Consider the following 15,309-nt stretch of genomic DNA (forward strand, 5'->3'; position numbering starts at 1 on the left):
TCAAGTTTTGTATTGTCAGTTGGAAAAATAATATAAAACGATACCCGGCATCAGTCTGAGTGAAGTATTATTTTAAAGGGGAATTTGTAGATGTCTTGCGCAGCATTTTCTCCACATTTCCCTGTAATTCAGCATCATATATTTAGTATCAATGGAAACTGTGGGATCTTGACTAGAATTTAAAATAAAGTTCTGTGGGTTTAAGCGACGCTTGCTTGCAGATCATGACTTTATAATGATGGATATTTAGGCTGCAGACTTGTGCAAATAAGTCCAGCCCGTGCTGCGACCTGGTTGTGGTGGGGGGGGGGTTTTAAAAATTTTTTTAATGTGCACATGTGCATGTAGATTATTAGCGAGCGTGGCCATGAAACAAGAACACATCCTGTCTTGTCTTTGTTGTTCACAAACCAAACAATTTCTCCTTTTGTTGTCTGTCTGTTCCTCTTGGTCATCATCAAGGCCCAGATTTTTTTTTTTTTCCTCCCTTTTCTTTTCTGGGCAGGGCTGCTCGGGCAATTACAAAAGCATCGAGGCTTGGCCCGGGCTGTATAATTTGTGTGGAATTTTTGTTCAGTGTGAGAGCCGCCTCCGAGAATGGCCTCGGATCAGCGTTCTGGTCTGGGATTGGGTTTGTGAGCGTTCTTTTTCCAACAAACCCAAACCCTTTTTTTTTTTTTTTTTTTTCTGTCTTTTTTACGAGGAACTTGGCTGGAAAAGAATGTTCCATATGCACGTCAGGACTTGACCAAAGCAGATCATCAACTCTTCCTCTAGATTTTCCAAAAATACGTTACTCTATCCGCGCACTCGCTCGCTGCATGTTCTGATTTATGAGCTCTCTCTCGAGACTTGTACGAGTAAGAGATTGTGTCGTACGCTGGATCACATCCAGCGCAATCTCTCCTGCACTGTCATCTTTATCGCTCTGCAAGTATCACTCTGCTTTGTTGTTTTCTTTTTTTTTTGTTCCTCTACCCACAGTGCACTGCTTTATTCCTTTGTGGTGGTGATTAATAAGGCCTGTCCTCTTGCTTCCAGCTTCCTGTGATCTCCTCCTCTCTATTGGGGAAGGAATTGTGGAGAAGCTATGTAGGTCAAGTGCAGCTTCTTGTACCGCATCACTCCTGCATTTGCATAAAATCGACTTGGGTTTTCTAGTAATATATACAGGCCGGGTTGGATTGATTGGATTGGGCTCTCTTGACTTAGCGCAGGCAGAATTGGCCCTTTTTTTTTTCTTTTTTTTTAAACTTTCCTTGTGGTAGACTCTTTGTGGAAGAGAGATGCAGCTGGCAGCTAGACATGGAAGGGGGCGGAGTGGTTTGTTTCTGAAATCTTTGCTCTTATGACCAGTCATTATGGGAAAGGAAGACGGACCCATGTGTTTGTCAGCACAACATCCAGAGGAGGAGGGAGGGGAAGAGACTTTATGGTGCACCTCGCCTCTTCCAAGTTTTGAGTTATTGCGTATTCGCTCAGAAGAACCACTCGAATGATCGATTTTGAAATTGCTTCAGCATATTTATGAGTAATTATGACGAGCTAATGATTAGGTTTAGTGAAGAGGAGCATGTGTACATTACTGAAAGTGATAATTATTCAGATTTATGACTGTTATTCTAATGGTAGTTGGAAATTGGTTAGATTAATGTGTTAAGTTCCTGTCAACCTTACAGTAAATCTGACGGAGGGATGGATGCAGCCGCAGCAGATATTTGATTTTCACAGTAAGTCAGATGCTGAACTACTATTAAATCCATCCCCTAATCATGGGAACTGACAAGGAAGCGATCTCCGAAGGCCACCAAGTGTTACAACAGTGGAAAACTAGTCAGCAATCAAGCAGAAAAAATCTAAATAGATGACTAAAAGTAATGGTAGAGAGTGTAGAATCATCCAGTTTGTGACAATATCTACCTAGCCTAAACACTGACAATGATTACTATGTCTTCATATGTGCAACCACAGCCAGTGTTTACTTGCAGTGAAATATTATCAAAGCTATTGTACTGGAGCCCTTCTGAAATGGCAGCTAATGGGACAAAAAAAAAAGAGTCCAGTTGCAGTCTCGATTAATAACGCCCATAAACGAGGTTCTGTTAAGTCAGTCACAGGGATTAGATTTTCCACCATTGGTACATGTAGCGCTTGCTGATGATGCAGGATGGATGCAGGATGACGGTCACCAAAACTGTCCAGTGAGCAAATTTCCTGTCTATCCATGATTTCATGTTTAGTCAGTGTGAAGAAGAAAGGGATCAGGGCTAAAAGGCAACAACTGATGATGTGTTTCCTTAGTTTCTGGACTAAATGAACCCAGCTGAATGTTTTATGACAACCATACTTAGCACTATGTATTGTTGCCATGCATGAACGGTACAACAAGACAGTCAAGCTAGCTGCTCCTCCATGATTAAAACTCTTTCTTTATGAATACATCGGAGACAGAACGGCTCGTCTGCCTCCCCACCAGTCGTATCAAAGTCATGTTTTCGTGGCATTGAGTACACTCCTCCGCTTCTCTGCATGAATGTGAAGGACATTTACTTTGGTTTGTGCTTAAAGAATCCATTATTTAGTTTTGTTGTTTTTTTAAAACTTGCGGTTAAATGTCACGCAAACGGCAAGTTAAAAATACCCCAAACTTAAATAGTTAAAAGCTCTCAGTAACACAGGAAGGGTAACGAAAGGGCACACTGCTACATTTACATTGTGCGCCTGGGCTACAGGTGTGAAAGTCCATTGTGTTTAATTATTTACCAACCAGCAGACATTCCCCATCTCTCCTCCCTTACGCTTCCTGAAACCTACCACCCCACCCCCTCGCTTTTTTCCCTTTGAAATACCAGCCCTCTATCCTGAGTGCTTTTTTTTTTTTTCTTTATTGAGGCTGAGTTGAAGTGACAGCAGAAACGCTTCAGATTAGTTTTGAGTGGTTTCTCCAAAATATGTCTGGTTCAGTAACTTAACACTAAATCCTCTTCTTGAGTTAGGAAGTTATATGTCCAGTCACCATATTACATTGAACTAAAGTAGCTCCAGTCTATAATGTTCATTGCAAAACAGTCCAACAACAGTTCTTTGCCTTTCCCCCCCCAAAGAGAATGGAGTATTGGTGTCCTGTAGACCAAAACAAAATCTGTTTTTCAGACCTGTGATGTTTCCTTGTACTTCATAACCTCAAGTACCAGGCAGCACATCAAGTGGAAATTTAAAACTTTAAAGTTACAGAGTCAGAAATTGATTTTTGAAGATAGTTAAATGTATCATTTGTGGTGACAGCCGTGGCTGGAGGCATTATGTTTGCGGGTTGTCCATCTGTCCTGTTCTCATGAATGCAATGTCTCACGAACGCCTCAAGGGAATTTCTTCAAATTTGGCACAAACATCCACTTGGACTCAAAGATGAACTGATTAGAATTTGGTGGTCAAAGGTCACTGTGACCTCACAAAACACATTTTTGGCTATAACTCAAGAATTCATAGGCTAATTATAGCAAAGTTTGACACAAATGACTAATAGGATGAATTGATGAAGTGGTGACAGTGTTCCCTTCTTTAATTTTAATACAGCTGTGGTGCTTTGGCCAATAATTCTAGTAATAGTATCTGTCACTGTTTGGGTCTAATTTATGTTTAAAGTTGAGGCTCTAGTGTTAAAAGTCTTTTTAATTACTATGTATACACTACTTCTATTCTATTCACTTTAGTTTTGGATGACATTAAGGCTAAACTGCAATCTTTATTTTGATTTTAATGTTTTCTCTTGCTGTGGTGGCGCAGCACCGCTAAATGAATACAGAGGAAACACTGTGACATTTCATATCCAAAAGGTCAAAGGTCAACTTCATCGTGACATCATACAACATATCATGTTCTGCAAAAACACTTTTTTGGCCATTATTGAACACCATACAGGAACAGAAGGGGAGATTGTGACCATATCTCACATTTGATCAGATACTGAATTGGTGTCACTAATCTCGGTGCTCACCACTCACTGTGGTGATTGTATATAGATTGTACAGATCTTCTGTGCTGCCGGGTTGAAGATGTGTGTGAAGCGTCTTTGCAGCAACATCCATATCTGAAGCATCGTCTGCTGTCATGGCTACAACTTAGTGTTCTATCACAATCAGCTTTATTGGCCAAACATGTGAACACATACAAGCAAAATACTACTTTAATACTTTATTAAATTCCTTCAAAGTCTTCACTACAAGTATTATATGAGTCTGGACAGACAAATGGATGTAAACTGTAACTTGACTGGTTGGTGGACTCATACAACCGTGAGGCAGTATTTCTAGTTTATTTATAATGTAATTAACAGCACTGACTTATTATCATCTTATAAAAAAAAATTCAATTTGTTAGCAGCTAAATGTTCCACTATGTTCACCAGCTTGTCGCTAACAGGTAGTGTACAGTAGGTTTATCAAACCGCTAGCTGCTGTGGCTGAGAGTGACCCGAACCCAAAACTGTGAGCTAAAAGCAGCTAAAACACCTGCATAGAGCTGACAGGAACTGCAGTGTCTGGAAATATGTCTGGTAATACAGAGTTCCCTCTCACGTTATACATCAATATGTGATCACTCGGTTATATAAAAATATCAAATAGTGCAGTTTTAAATTCAAGGCTCTAAAGCAGGTCTTCACATGTTTAGATCTAAGATGATGTATCTGTCATAAACCCAACCGGTTAGACAGTTTGCTCAATTTTCTGAGGAAAATGTGACCCCTTCAGCTGAAGTGAAAGCATGAACATCACCAAATTTGAAGTTATGAAGATGTAACACATCAGAGAGATGGCTTTAAAGGCCTGTGAGCAACTTATTTAGTCTCTAACCTCACTTCCTGTGGTCCTGTGCTGAGCTGCTGCATTACTCACTGCTCTTTTCCTGTTGCTGAAATATCTAATGGCTTTATAAAAGCTTTTAGTTGCCAGGTGTGTTACTGTTGTCTGGTGTAGTGAGAAAGAGAAGCTTTGCGGTTAAAGGCACCAGCACGGCCTCGGTGTTTAGACGAAGGTGTCCTTTAGTCACAATCCCACCAGCGACTTTTCAAAATGACTTTTCTCTCACAGACTGTCACATGAGAGAGACTCTTGTTCTGTTTTTATCATCGATACCACTGGTGGTGCAAATATGGTTTCCTCTTAACAAGCTTGTCATTTCTTCCGAAGGCTCTGTGGCTGCAGAATGTGGACACACACACACTGTCTCTCACTCACACACACACACGCACACACACGCACATACACACTAGCACAGCAATGCTTAAGTTCCACATAAACACCGCAAGTACGAACACACACTCGCTCGCTTCCCACAGAGCCCTCAGGCACATGTGCAACCCTGTAAAGTCGGTGTAATTAGAATTCAGCCAGCAAAGCCCCGCTATCGTAGTCATGTTTAATTCAGTATGTGTGTGCGTGTGTGTGTGTGTGTGTCTTTTAGAGTGCATGAGTAAGAAGATGAAGAGGCTAAAAGCGCAGGACGTTAACAGACAGGGGCTTTTGGAAAGTTTATAAAAAGAAACAAGAGTGGGCGAGCGAAAGAGGCAGGTCACTGACTTCTAACACATGTAGTGTCTTTCTGAGCGCTTCTTTTCACACCATCTGCTTAAACATACATCCAATCAATATGTTTGCTTATATTGATAATTGGAAGGTAAAAATCTTTAGAAAGACCCACCCAGCTGTCCTGATGACCAAAAATACATCCAGTTCTTTTTCCTCAATTACGAATGCAAAACACGGTTGAGAATCTTCGGTTGTATGTGGTGCTTTTTTTGTGTGTGTAATGTAAATTTTATTCAAATGCTCTTCCATGGAGGGTGTGTGTAATCCACCTCAGTGTTTTGGTGGTTAACAAGCCCTCGTCCTAGGCCTGAGAAGAGCAATATGTAAATTATATTTCTGTTTATGCTCTGCTTGTTATCGTGTGAGTCATTGACACTCTTAATAATTTGTATTCCTGTTTACACGATCAGTAGATGTCTGTCTCTCTGACATGTCTGTCTCTCCGAGCGTCTGCCTCCACCTCCACTCTTTCGTTTTCTTGTCATATATCCATGGCGCCTGTCGCCAGGGCAACACGAGCCGTAGCCATTCTATCCTGTCATTAGGATTCCAGTATAAGGACACGCACTCTCTTTGTGTCTCTCTCTCTCACACACACACACACACACACTGTTACATCAGTGGTGATGTTGTAGTTTTGTAATTGGTGGATAAAAGAAGCTGTTACAAGGAGCGTTTTGACCTGATGAAAACCTGCATCAAATTGAAACTTTGTCTAATAAAGATGTTTTCAGTGGGTTTCCTGGCGAGCACGGTCTATAATCAGCTAAACCTAAATCAGTGTTTCTGTGGGTGGAGACCCAAACAGCTCAGCCTTATGATGTTTAAGAGAGGGCTGGTGTGTTTTCATGAGGCCCAGTGTGAAGCCAAGGTCAGTTATTTCAGTACAGGGCTGAAAAAGTCCCCAGACATGTTTTTGTTTTCTTTTGTTCACTTGTTGTGTTTCACCCTGGCATGGATCATCTCTGACTTGACCGGACTTCACCATCTCATAGACCTTTTCCTCAGCAGGTATTTCGATATGTCAAAGCAGCAAAAGTACAGGTGCAATATATAGCATTAATGATGGCTGAATCCCATTTAGTTTTTCCAAATTCATGACCCCAGTATAGCACATGGTGGTTCTCCAGTATTGCGTACTTAGACTCTTGAATGGAACTGATCCATCGTTAATGTTATTCCAGTATCGATAGGTGAGAGTTAAACAGTATATCGTCCAATATTCATTTTGTTACATTAACATGTAACATAAACATTTTTTTTAAATCTCTTAAATTTTGTTATTAAAGAATTGTGACCAACATGGACTCTACGGGGCATTTTAGAGATGAAAAATGAACTTTTCAGTTGTCATACTGCCATTTGTTAGTACCATTAAGCTGACGTATATGCTGATAATATTGGCCCTCTAGTCTCTATGGCATTAGAGACTATAAAAACATACGGTCCTCCATTTTTGATGTGTTTAAATATACCATATATCATTGAATGTGTCTTAAAACAGTCCCTTGCCAAAACCACTCCAGTGCACCGGAAGTTCAGATTCTTAGATGATAACCTTATAGCTGATATACTTCTTAGGTAATAGCCTTGTTTGCACTCTTGCTGGGATTCAGATGAGAATGTCAATATTAGTTTAATCACTGTGGATTCAGTAGAGAGACTGGTCTAGACGTGTTAAACCTAGCTTAGCACAAAGACTGGAAGCAGGGAAAAACTACAGGTCTAGCTCCATCAAACTTGCTTGCTAGTTAACAAGATACAATGTGTAAGCTAGGCTAAAATAATTCTTCTTATCTTACATTTGATACAACAGTAAAGTGGTGTATTCCTTTTTAGACAGTTAGCAGTGTTGAAAATAATACTGTTTCATTTCTTGTTTATTAGCTTACTTTAACCAGAGCTACTCTTTATTGAACTACTAGTTTGAAAATGAAGGAAATCTGGGGGTGTTGAGTTAGACAGTAGTGAGTTTACCTCATCTCTGCTGCAGGCTAGCAGCTCCAGGCTACATTAGCCGCTACTAGCATAACACACCTGAATCTCTGACCAAGCTATTGATGGTTGAGTCGCTTTGTGGGTAATGTAGGCATCAAGTTTTAAAAAACAAATGGCAATGTCTTGGTTCTGCTGCATTTCATTATGATCCCTTTTTAAAAACCTGTCCGTTGTAAGTCAGACAGCTCTTTTAATGATCCACGATTTCACCCTTCATGGACTTCGTTGTGCTGCTGTTGTCCTGAATGTAAATGCCAACCACCTTCTTTGCTATGTGACTTGTCTACCATATGCTGGCTTGAAACTGTGTCGATCATTGACCCATCTCTGTCCCAAAGTTCATTTAAACAATAACCTTATCACCACTGGAAATCTAACGGACCAAATATATCTATTCACTACCAGCTGACCAAGGGAGCAATGTGAGACACACCCATTGGTTTTTCTTTCACTCTTTGGTATTAATAACTGCAGCCAGTGTCTGATGAAGCCACTGATGATCCATTTTGATTTCTGTAAGAAAGAAGTTATTGGAGGGGGGTGCATAAAAAAAATAAGCCATCATTGAATTTGCCTATGATTTCAACTCCTAGAAGTTAAGAAACAAGAGATTTAATTAACAGACATAATATAGATCCTCCTTATAGAAAGATATCCGATAGAGTGTGTGATCCTTTCCTACCCTTCCTGATTGCTTGCCGTTTTTCTGACACACCCAATGGTCAACGCTTTCGTACGAGAGTCCAGAAGTGCGCTTTTATGTATTAAACGCCCTGCACGCTCCCACAATGACAGTGTGTGTAATGAGTAGATTGCTGAAAGGTTTCGATCCCCACCCTGCTGGTGTCAGCTTACAAATACAGTCTGGTGCAGTTGGATCAGTCTGTGCCAGCTCATTCTTATCAACACTAATGTTCGTAGATGGGACAAAATTATGAATAAAACGACTCCACTGGTCTGAGTCAGATCTATTCGGGGACTCGATGATACACACAAGTACGGTAAATAAGTCCCATCCCTTTCTTATCAGTCAAATAACCCAACAGCACAGGTAACACACACTTGTACTCACACAAAGCAAAGAGCATACTATTAGAGCAGTGACTCACACAGTCTTGAGACATGGCAGTGTAAACACAGACTTTCACCCACACACCGTTAGCCAGCGCTGTGAGCACCAACCACCCAGGGATTCCCATACATTCATTTATTGGTTGGGGCCCACTACAACATTCATTTTCTACTTTTTTTTACTATTTAAAACAGGTAAAATCTTATTTCATTGTAGAGCTACGCGCAGCACATTGATTCACTCAGCCCCTCCTTGCCCCGTTCTCTCTCTCTCTCTCTCTCTCTCTCTCTCTCTCTCTCTCTCTCTCTCTCTCTCTCTCTCTCTCTCTCTCTCTCTCTCACAAACACATTGACAACGGACGGTCTGCGAATAGTCCCTCCTTTCTGTGCACACTCTGAATCAAAACATGATCATGCACAAGAGGAAGGATTGTTGTTGGCTTTTCCCCCCCCAGAAAACACGAATTCCTGAAGAGAATCAAACTGAAGTTCACTAATGATTACTATCATGAACACCTGCACAAATGTGTCCAAAACTATCAACTGCAGAGCCAAATGGACCTCTGGACCTAGTGAAGCTCCACGTCTCTGTAGTACTTGCTCTCTTTAATGCAAGTCTGAACATCGGCCACTGGTTGTTAACCTTAATGCGAGCCCTTCGTCAGGTTGTACTTTGACCTAATTGGAAAAAAATGGTTTAATTTATTTATATCTGTTTATTGTTGATGCACAAAGGTTAGGTCAAAGTTATCATAAAATTTGCATGGAACTTCAGATGCTGGCGTAGCTAATATTACCTTACTTTTCTCTAATATTTTTCATGATGCCGCCGGCATATTCAGCATCAGTTCTGTGACAAACGGCATGACTGGACTTACAAGTAGGCAATGTGAGAGATTACTATGTGTGCACCCCTGCCTTCTTTTTTCCATCGCATTAAGATGTAGGCTTTTTGTGAATTAATCTCAATCATATGTGATTAATTAATGTCATTAAGTTTGACCTAGGTTACCAAATCCATCCTTTGTTTTGTAGGGAACTCAGTTGCTCTCTCAGGTCAAGAAAAAATTTATCATATCTGTCTGCTGTTTTTGTCTTTTGTTTGTTCTTTCCTGTTATGGATTTTTGAATAATATATCTATCTATCTAAATATATATGAGGTAGTCCTTGTGCTTTTTTCACCTTTGCTTTGAAAATACACTTGAAAAATGAATGCATGTACTACAACAGGCTAGTTGTGAATATAATTTTGAATGGACTCTGCCTTCAAGTGATAGGCTGTGCGTTATGCTATCTTTCTTAATCGAATGGTAATGAGTAACCCGTCCGGTAGTCTGCAACGAGCCACGTGACTTTGCCACACTAAAGAGAAAACAAGAGGAGAAGTGTGCTGTGAGACTGGTATCGAGGCAACCACTCCAGCAACACTTGGGAATAGACTGGAAGAGTTACTTAATTAACAATTTATCAGTCACATACTCTTTCACTGCCCTCCAAGTGTTGCTGGATTTATTTTATTTCTATTAACACTGATTAGCAAAATGTGTAGCTAACATGAAAATTAATCTTCAATTTGGAATTTTTTTTTTCAATAACAGAATAAGATACTAAATTTCATTTTAGTATATTAAGTTTTAAGAACACTTTTTTCTTCACAAAATTTCAATGGGTTTAAAACCAAGAAATTTTACATTAAACCTAAAACTACAAGAACAAACTATGAATATTTACACAGATCTACCCCACTACTGACCTTACATGTCACAGGTGAGGGTTGTGCAGGCAAGACACATGAATGTCTCCTTTATCATGGATAGATGGATGGATTTGTTGATAACAAATAATGTAATTGGTCAAGTGCTGCTCATAAACACCTTTATGAAACAGGAAAGGCAAATACATAAACAAACAATAGTTAAGCATTACATAAACATCCCCTGTACATACGTGGAATCTCAGTGTTGGGTTGACCTCCATAACGTCTGGCTCTGATAGGATCATTTCTTGGGTGATCGGTTGTGGGACTTGACTTTGAAGAAAAAGTGACAAACAGTACAATGTTTTTCCAGTTTGCATTAATTTATATTGCTGTGTGTTTTGATACGTGATCAGTGACGGTTGTAGCACTTGAAGCATTTGCACTTAACTTCCACACTTGCACAGAACTTGCACAACCCTCATCGGTGCTGATCACTCGTTGACATGCATCAGCTGTTTCTCTCCAAATGCACTGTGGGATTTACATGTTTTTATCATTTTTAGATATATATCTTTACCCTTTCTGTTGCTGTTGCACTGCTAGAGGCTGGGAGGAACAGCATTTTTTGTGTGTATGCAAGTACACAAGAAAATGACAATAAACTAAATCTTGAATCTTGAATATGTGATGAGAAATCTGATGACACCTACACAACAGCATGTATATTTTGACCTGGTTCTACTGCATGGATTACAGGTTTTCAGCGGGTGTACGGTACCATGGCAGTATCACATTCAGATTGGTTTTAGCTCAGGTGTGCGCTGACCTTTTTACTGAAATATTTTGGGTCACTGATAGCCTAAAGGTCTGATGTTTGGGTTTAGAAATGGACATCGCTGGATTGAATCCCTGCATCCGATAAGTTATTTTGTTTGCTCATTGAAGACATTTCACCGTCTTGAGTTCTGTTGGCATCCAACAAATTACTCAGAACGACTAAAAAGAATGTGCCTACAGGTAAGATGGCTTTGTTGCAGCAACAAAAGCTAATGATTCAGTCAGGCAGAACTTCATTGTTCTGTGTATTTGTGGTGTAGCTGTGACATTGTTGCCTGCACAGAAGAGTATCCGGTCTAATTTAATCGCTACAGGAAATAAAGACGACTAAAGCAGCAGATAGTAATGACAGCACATTTTGTTGTTGTATTGCAGCTGTTGCCTGTTACTGTACTGCTGTTACTTATAGACAGGAATTTCAAAGTTTCCCCAAACGTAAATTCCACATAGTCATCTACCACTGACAGCATGTTTGAGGTGATGTTGTTGTGGGACTTCTCGGTGCGTCATACAGGGGAATTTTTTTCCCTGAAATACACCACTGCCTCTCCCCCTCCTGGTCTGTAGTTTTGGTTTTATTTGTCCAAGTTTCAAAATATCGTACAATGGAATTTGGTTTTGGTTGCAGACAGCAATTCATCAGTAACATCTCTTCTCTAGAAACAGTGACGCTGTTACTCTAAATAATCTATAGAATGAGCTGTCACAGGAAGTACTTTATGTTGAAGAAATAGTACCTAAAAAGAGTGTCTACAATGAGGTCTGTGGACTTGAAATTCCATTCACCTCCGTTGTGTTCAGGTGGAGACAGAAATCTCAAACGGAGATACGGAGATCTTAAAACCTTGCTGAAAAACTATAACTTAGCATCGCCGCAGTGTCTATCATAGCCTGAAATATCTCTGCTAACATCATTACATCAGAAAACCGCTCATTATACCACAGTGTGATTTATTCAGATTTCTTCGTAAGTTTGATATGCGAGATAATATCTTCACAAGCGGTTCTCAGACTTACTGCTGTCTGGGTTATAGTCAAACATACGGAGATGAAACTGAAACTAGTTTTCTCTCCTAATTGATTAAGAAAGCAAGTCATCTCAAGAAGTCAGAATATTCTTTTAAGCTTATTGACTGGTGCAGCTGGTAAAGGTTATTGAGAGTTTCTGTGAATGTCTTGAACATGAATAAAAAAACGGATAAAAAAGAGAGCAGATTTCTGAAATATCTTCTCCATCTGATCATTAACGATGCACCCGCCACTTTGTCTCCGTAAACGTGGTCGTCTAGTTCACACTAGTTATCCTCATTTACCAGCACAGTGGAGAGAGACCGCACCACATGCTTTATTTGAGCACGTGTTGGCTTTATTACCCTTCGTCTCAGGCGCTAATGCAGCAGCAGCTAAACTCCTCAGCCGGTTCATTGTGGTGCTGTTCTAATATTATCTACCTGGCAGGAGATTAGCTCTAATCACACACCTGGTCATGCACCTTTAAGTTTGAGGACTTTAATTTGCCATATTAGGCAGAAAATTGGATTTAATTTACAGTTGTTGTTGTTGTTTTTTCACGCACCAGAAGCGCCGACTGTACCTACTTACACATACTGTATATGAACAGGTGCACACCCAATACCAACAAGACTGCACACACCACACCCTTTGCAATCTGGCACCATTGAGATAAATTTAGCAACACTTTTTGAAGACATGCACACCCAGTCAGACGCACATCATGTAAATACAAAAGCTCAATGCTGCTGCACCCTCAGTGGTTAGTAAGAGCCGCACCATTATATCGTAGCTCTGATGTAACTCAGCTTTCGAGTTCATTGGCACTGCCAGGGAACTGGCCCTCTGTGTGTGTGTGTGTGTGTGTGTGTGTGTGTGTCCATTCAGTAGGAACCACTTTTCACCAAACGAGGACACGCCACGCTGGGTGGCCTGGAAAAAATTCCTGGCACAGCTTCCATCTCGCCTATTGGCCGAGGCACATTCATGAAGGCATAATCTCATCTGCCAACTCTCTTCTTCCTCTCTCTCTCTCTCCCTCCTCCTCCTCCTGTCTGTCTTCCTCGCATCCCTCTGGGTTCATATATAACATGCATACAATAAAATAATACAGCAGATGAAACTTGGTTGAAAGAAACTTTTGGGATCAGTTTCAACAGAAATATTATTTAATCAGTTCTTCACTCTGTGCATTGATTGTCTCAGTCTGGCTGTGATAAAGCTGCTGCTGCTGCTGCAGCTCACAACCACAGTCCTAACGAATCATTTTCATTTTTATAATCAGCTCGAAAACCGCTCTTTTTTTATGGAGCAAGCAAAAAAAAATCTACCACATAGCTGAAATGATTCTACGTGCTTCCTGAATAGTTTGATTGTGTCGCAAGAATTTTCTTTCTCTCCTTTTTTAAAGAACCCACCCTCCCATTTCCTTCATTTTCTCCCTTATTTTTTACCTCCTGTTGCATATGCTGTGTAGAAATTACATTTAATAAAAAGTAAAGAAAGAAATTGAAAAAAAACGCAACAGTTTCCACATTGATGCGTAAAAAACGAAAAACAAACATTCCAAAATAAAAGTATTCAAAAAGCAGACCTTTCACCTTTTGCAAAGAGCAGCGTTATTCATATAACCCAGTTCTTAGTGCACGAGAAGATTCTTTCCAGATTTCTTTACTAACACTTAGTTTACATATCAAAGTGTTAGTTATTTTTTCCAAGCCCACACAATGAGCCATATTTCTTAACCTAGACATCAATATTATACTTATCAGTCTTTATCCTGTTCAGGGTGGCAGCTGACTTGGCTTTAAAAATACACATCAGTGAACTTGGACTCAACTTACTGTAAGTTTCAGACAGTATGAGTGAACAAAAGTACCTTAGATTCCAGAAGAATATTCAGATTTTATCAATCATCTCCCCCCGAAACTCTTATCACACACAGGATCTCTTTACCTTTGTGATCATTCATGCAATAAATATATTAAATGGGTGTAGCCTATTAAATTAATGGGTGATATGTTGTAAATGAAGGTGTTGTCTGTTTAGTTAAAATATCTCACATTTTCCTAAAGGTGAAGGAGTCAGAAGTCACTTCCTCAGCAGGAACTTTGTGTGCTGTTTTCAAATCAAGTTTCATGCCAGATGCCTCATTATTGTGATTTATGGTGAGAAGAAACAAAGCATGGGCTTCACACACACATAGTCAGCCTTTGAATCTTTAAATCTAAAATGAAACTGAAATAATTAGTTATTAGTGGTCTGTCGAGCTGCAGATTCCTGCCTGAGCTCCAGCAGGCCTGAGTTGGGCCCCAGTTGGCCTGAATCTGGCCTCTGCTGGTCCGTCCCACAGCCTGAGGACAGAAGACGAATCACTTCTTCCTCCATGATGCACCCTTTTATCATAGAGATGAAAAAGACCCTCAACTGAAGCTCAAATATGAGCAGCAGCAGGCTGGGAGAGGTCCCTTTTATATATGAAGATCACAGTTCTGTTACCCTATGTTTTGTTCCGCTTTCTTTTCTCCTGAGATGGCTCATGCTGAAACTAAACGGCTGAAATGTTAAGTCAGAGCGAGGACATCGGCTCAGGCAGTGCAAAGGTGTCTCATCTAACAAGAGTCTCATGTGAGAAGTGTGATGGTAGATGAGACAAAAAGAAAAGTGAAAGACAGTGAAAGAGGAAGCGAGCCCAGCAGCTAGTCTGATTTATTAATAGACTGGCTTTTAGTATCCAGAGACATCCTCCAAGACAGGATGCCTGTTTAGCAAGGAAACGCATTTTGTGGTGTAAGATTTAACACAGGAACTAAAAAAGAGAGGTTTTAGGGCTAAAAATAGGAAGTGTCTGGGACAGAGCCTGTATCTATACACAGGATTTAATTTGTTTTGCAGATTGTACTCTTTGGCGAAATACTAATGTAGAAACCTAGTCTGGCTGTCAAAGGGGGGAAAAAGTAGGAAAAAGATGTTTCAATGAAAATCCAGTGACTGAAAAACAAGGTCTGTCAGGGCTGTCACAGCATTATTGTTACTTGTAGTTTGCTAAATACTGAAAGTTCAGGGATATTAACTTGGCCTAGTCTTTGAAAATTTTCTAATTA

The 15,309-nt window shown here is 40.1% G+C and overlaps 1 protein-coding gene across 1 annotated transcript in view; it reads left to right on the plus strand.

Moving 5' to 3' along the window:
- tprn (taperin) overlaps positions 1–15,309 on the plus strand; it is a 29,986-nt gene that overhangs the window by 4,845 nt on the left and 9,832 nt on the right. The gene's annotated exons all lie outside the window — the stretch shown is intronic.

Source organism: Thunnus maccoyii, chromosome 19 (assembly GCF_910596095.1).
Source record: "Thunnus maccoyii chromosome 19, fThuMac1.1, whole genome shotgun sequence".
Classification (NCBI taxonomy): Eukaryota; Metazoa; Chordata; class Actinopteri; order Scombriformes; family Scombridae; genus Thunnus; species Thunnus maccoyii.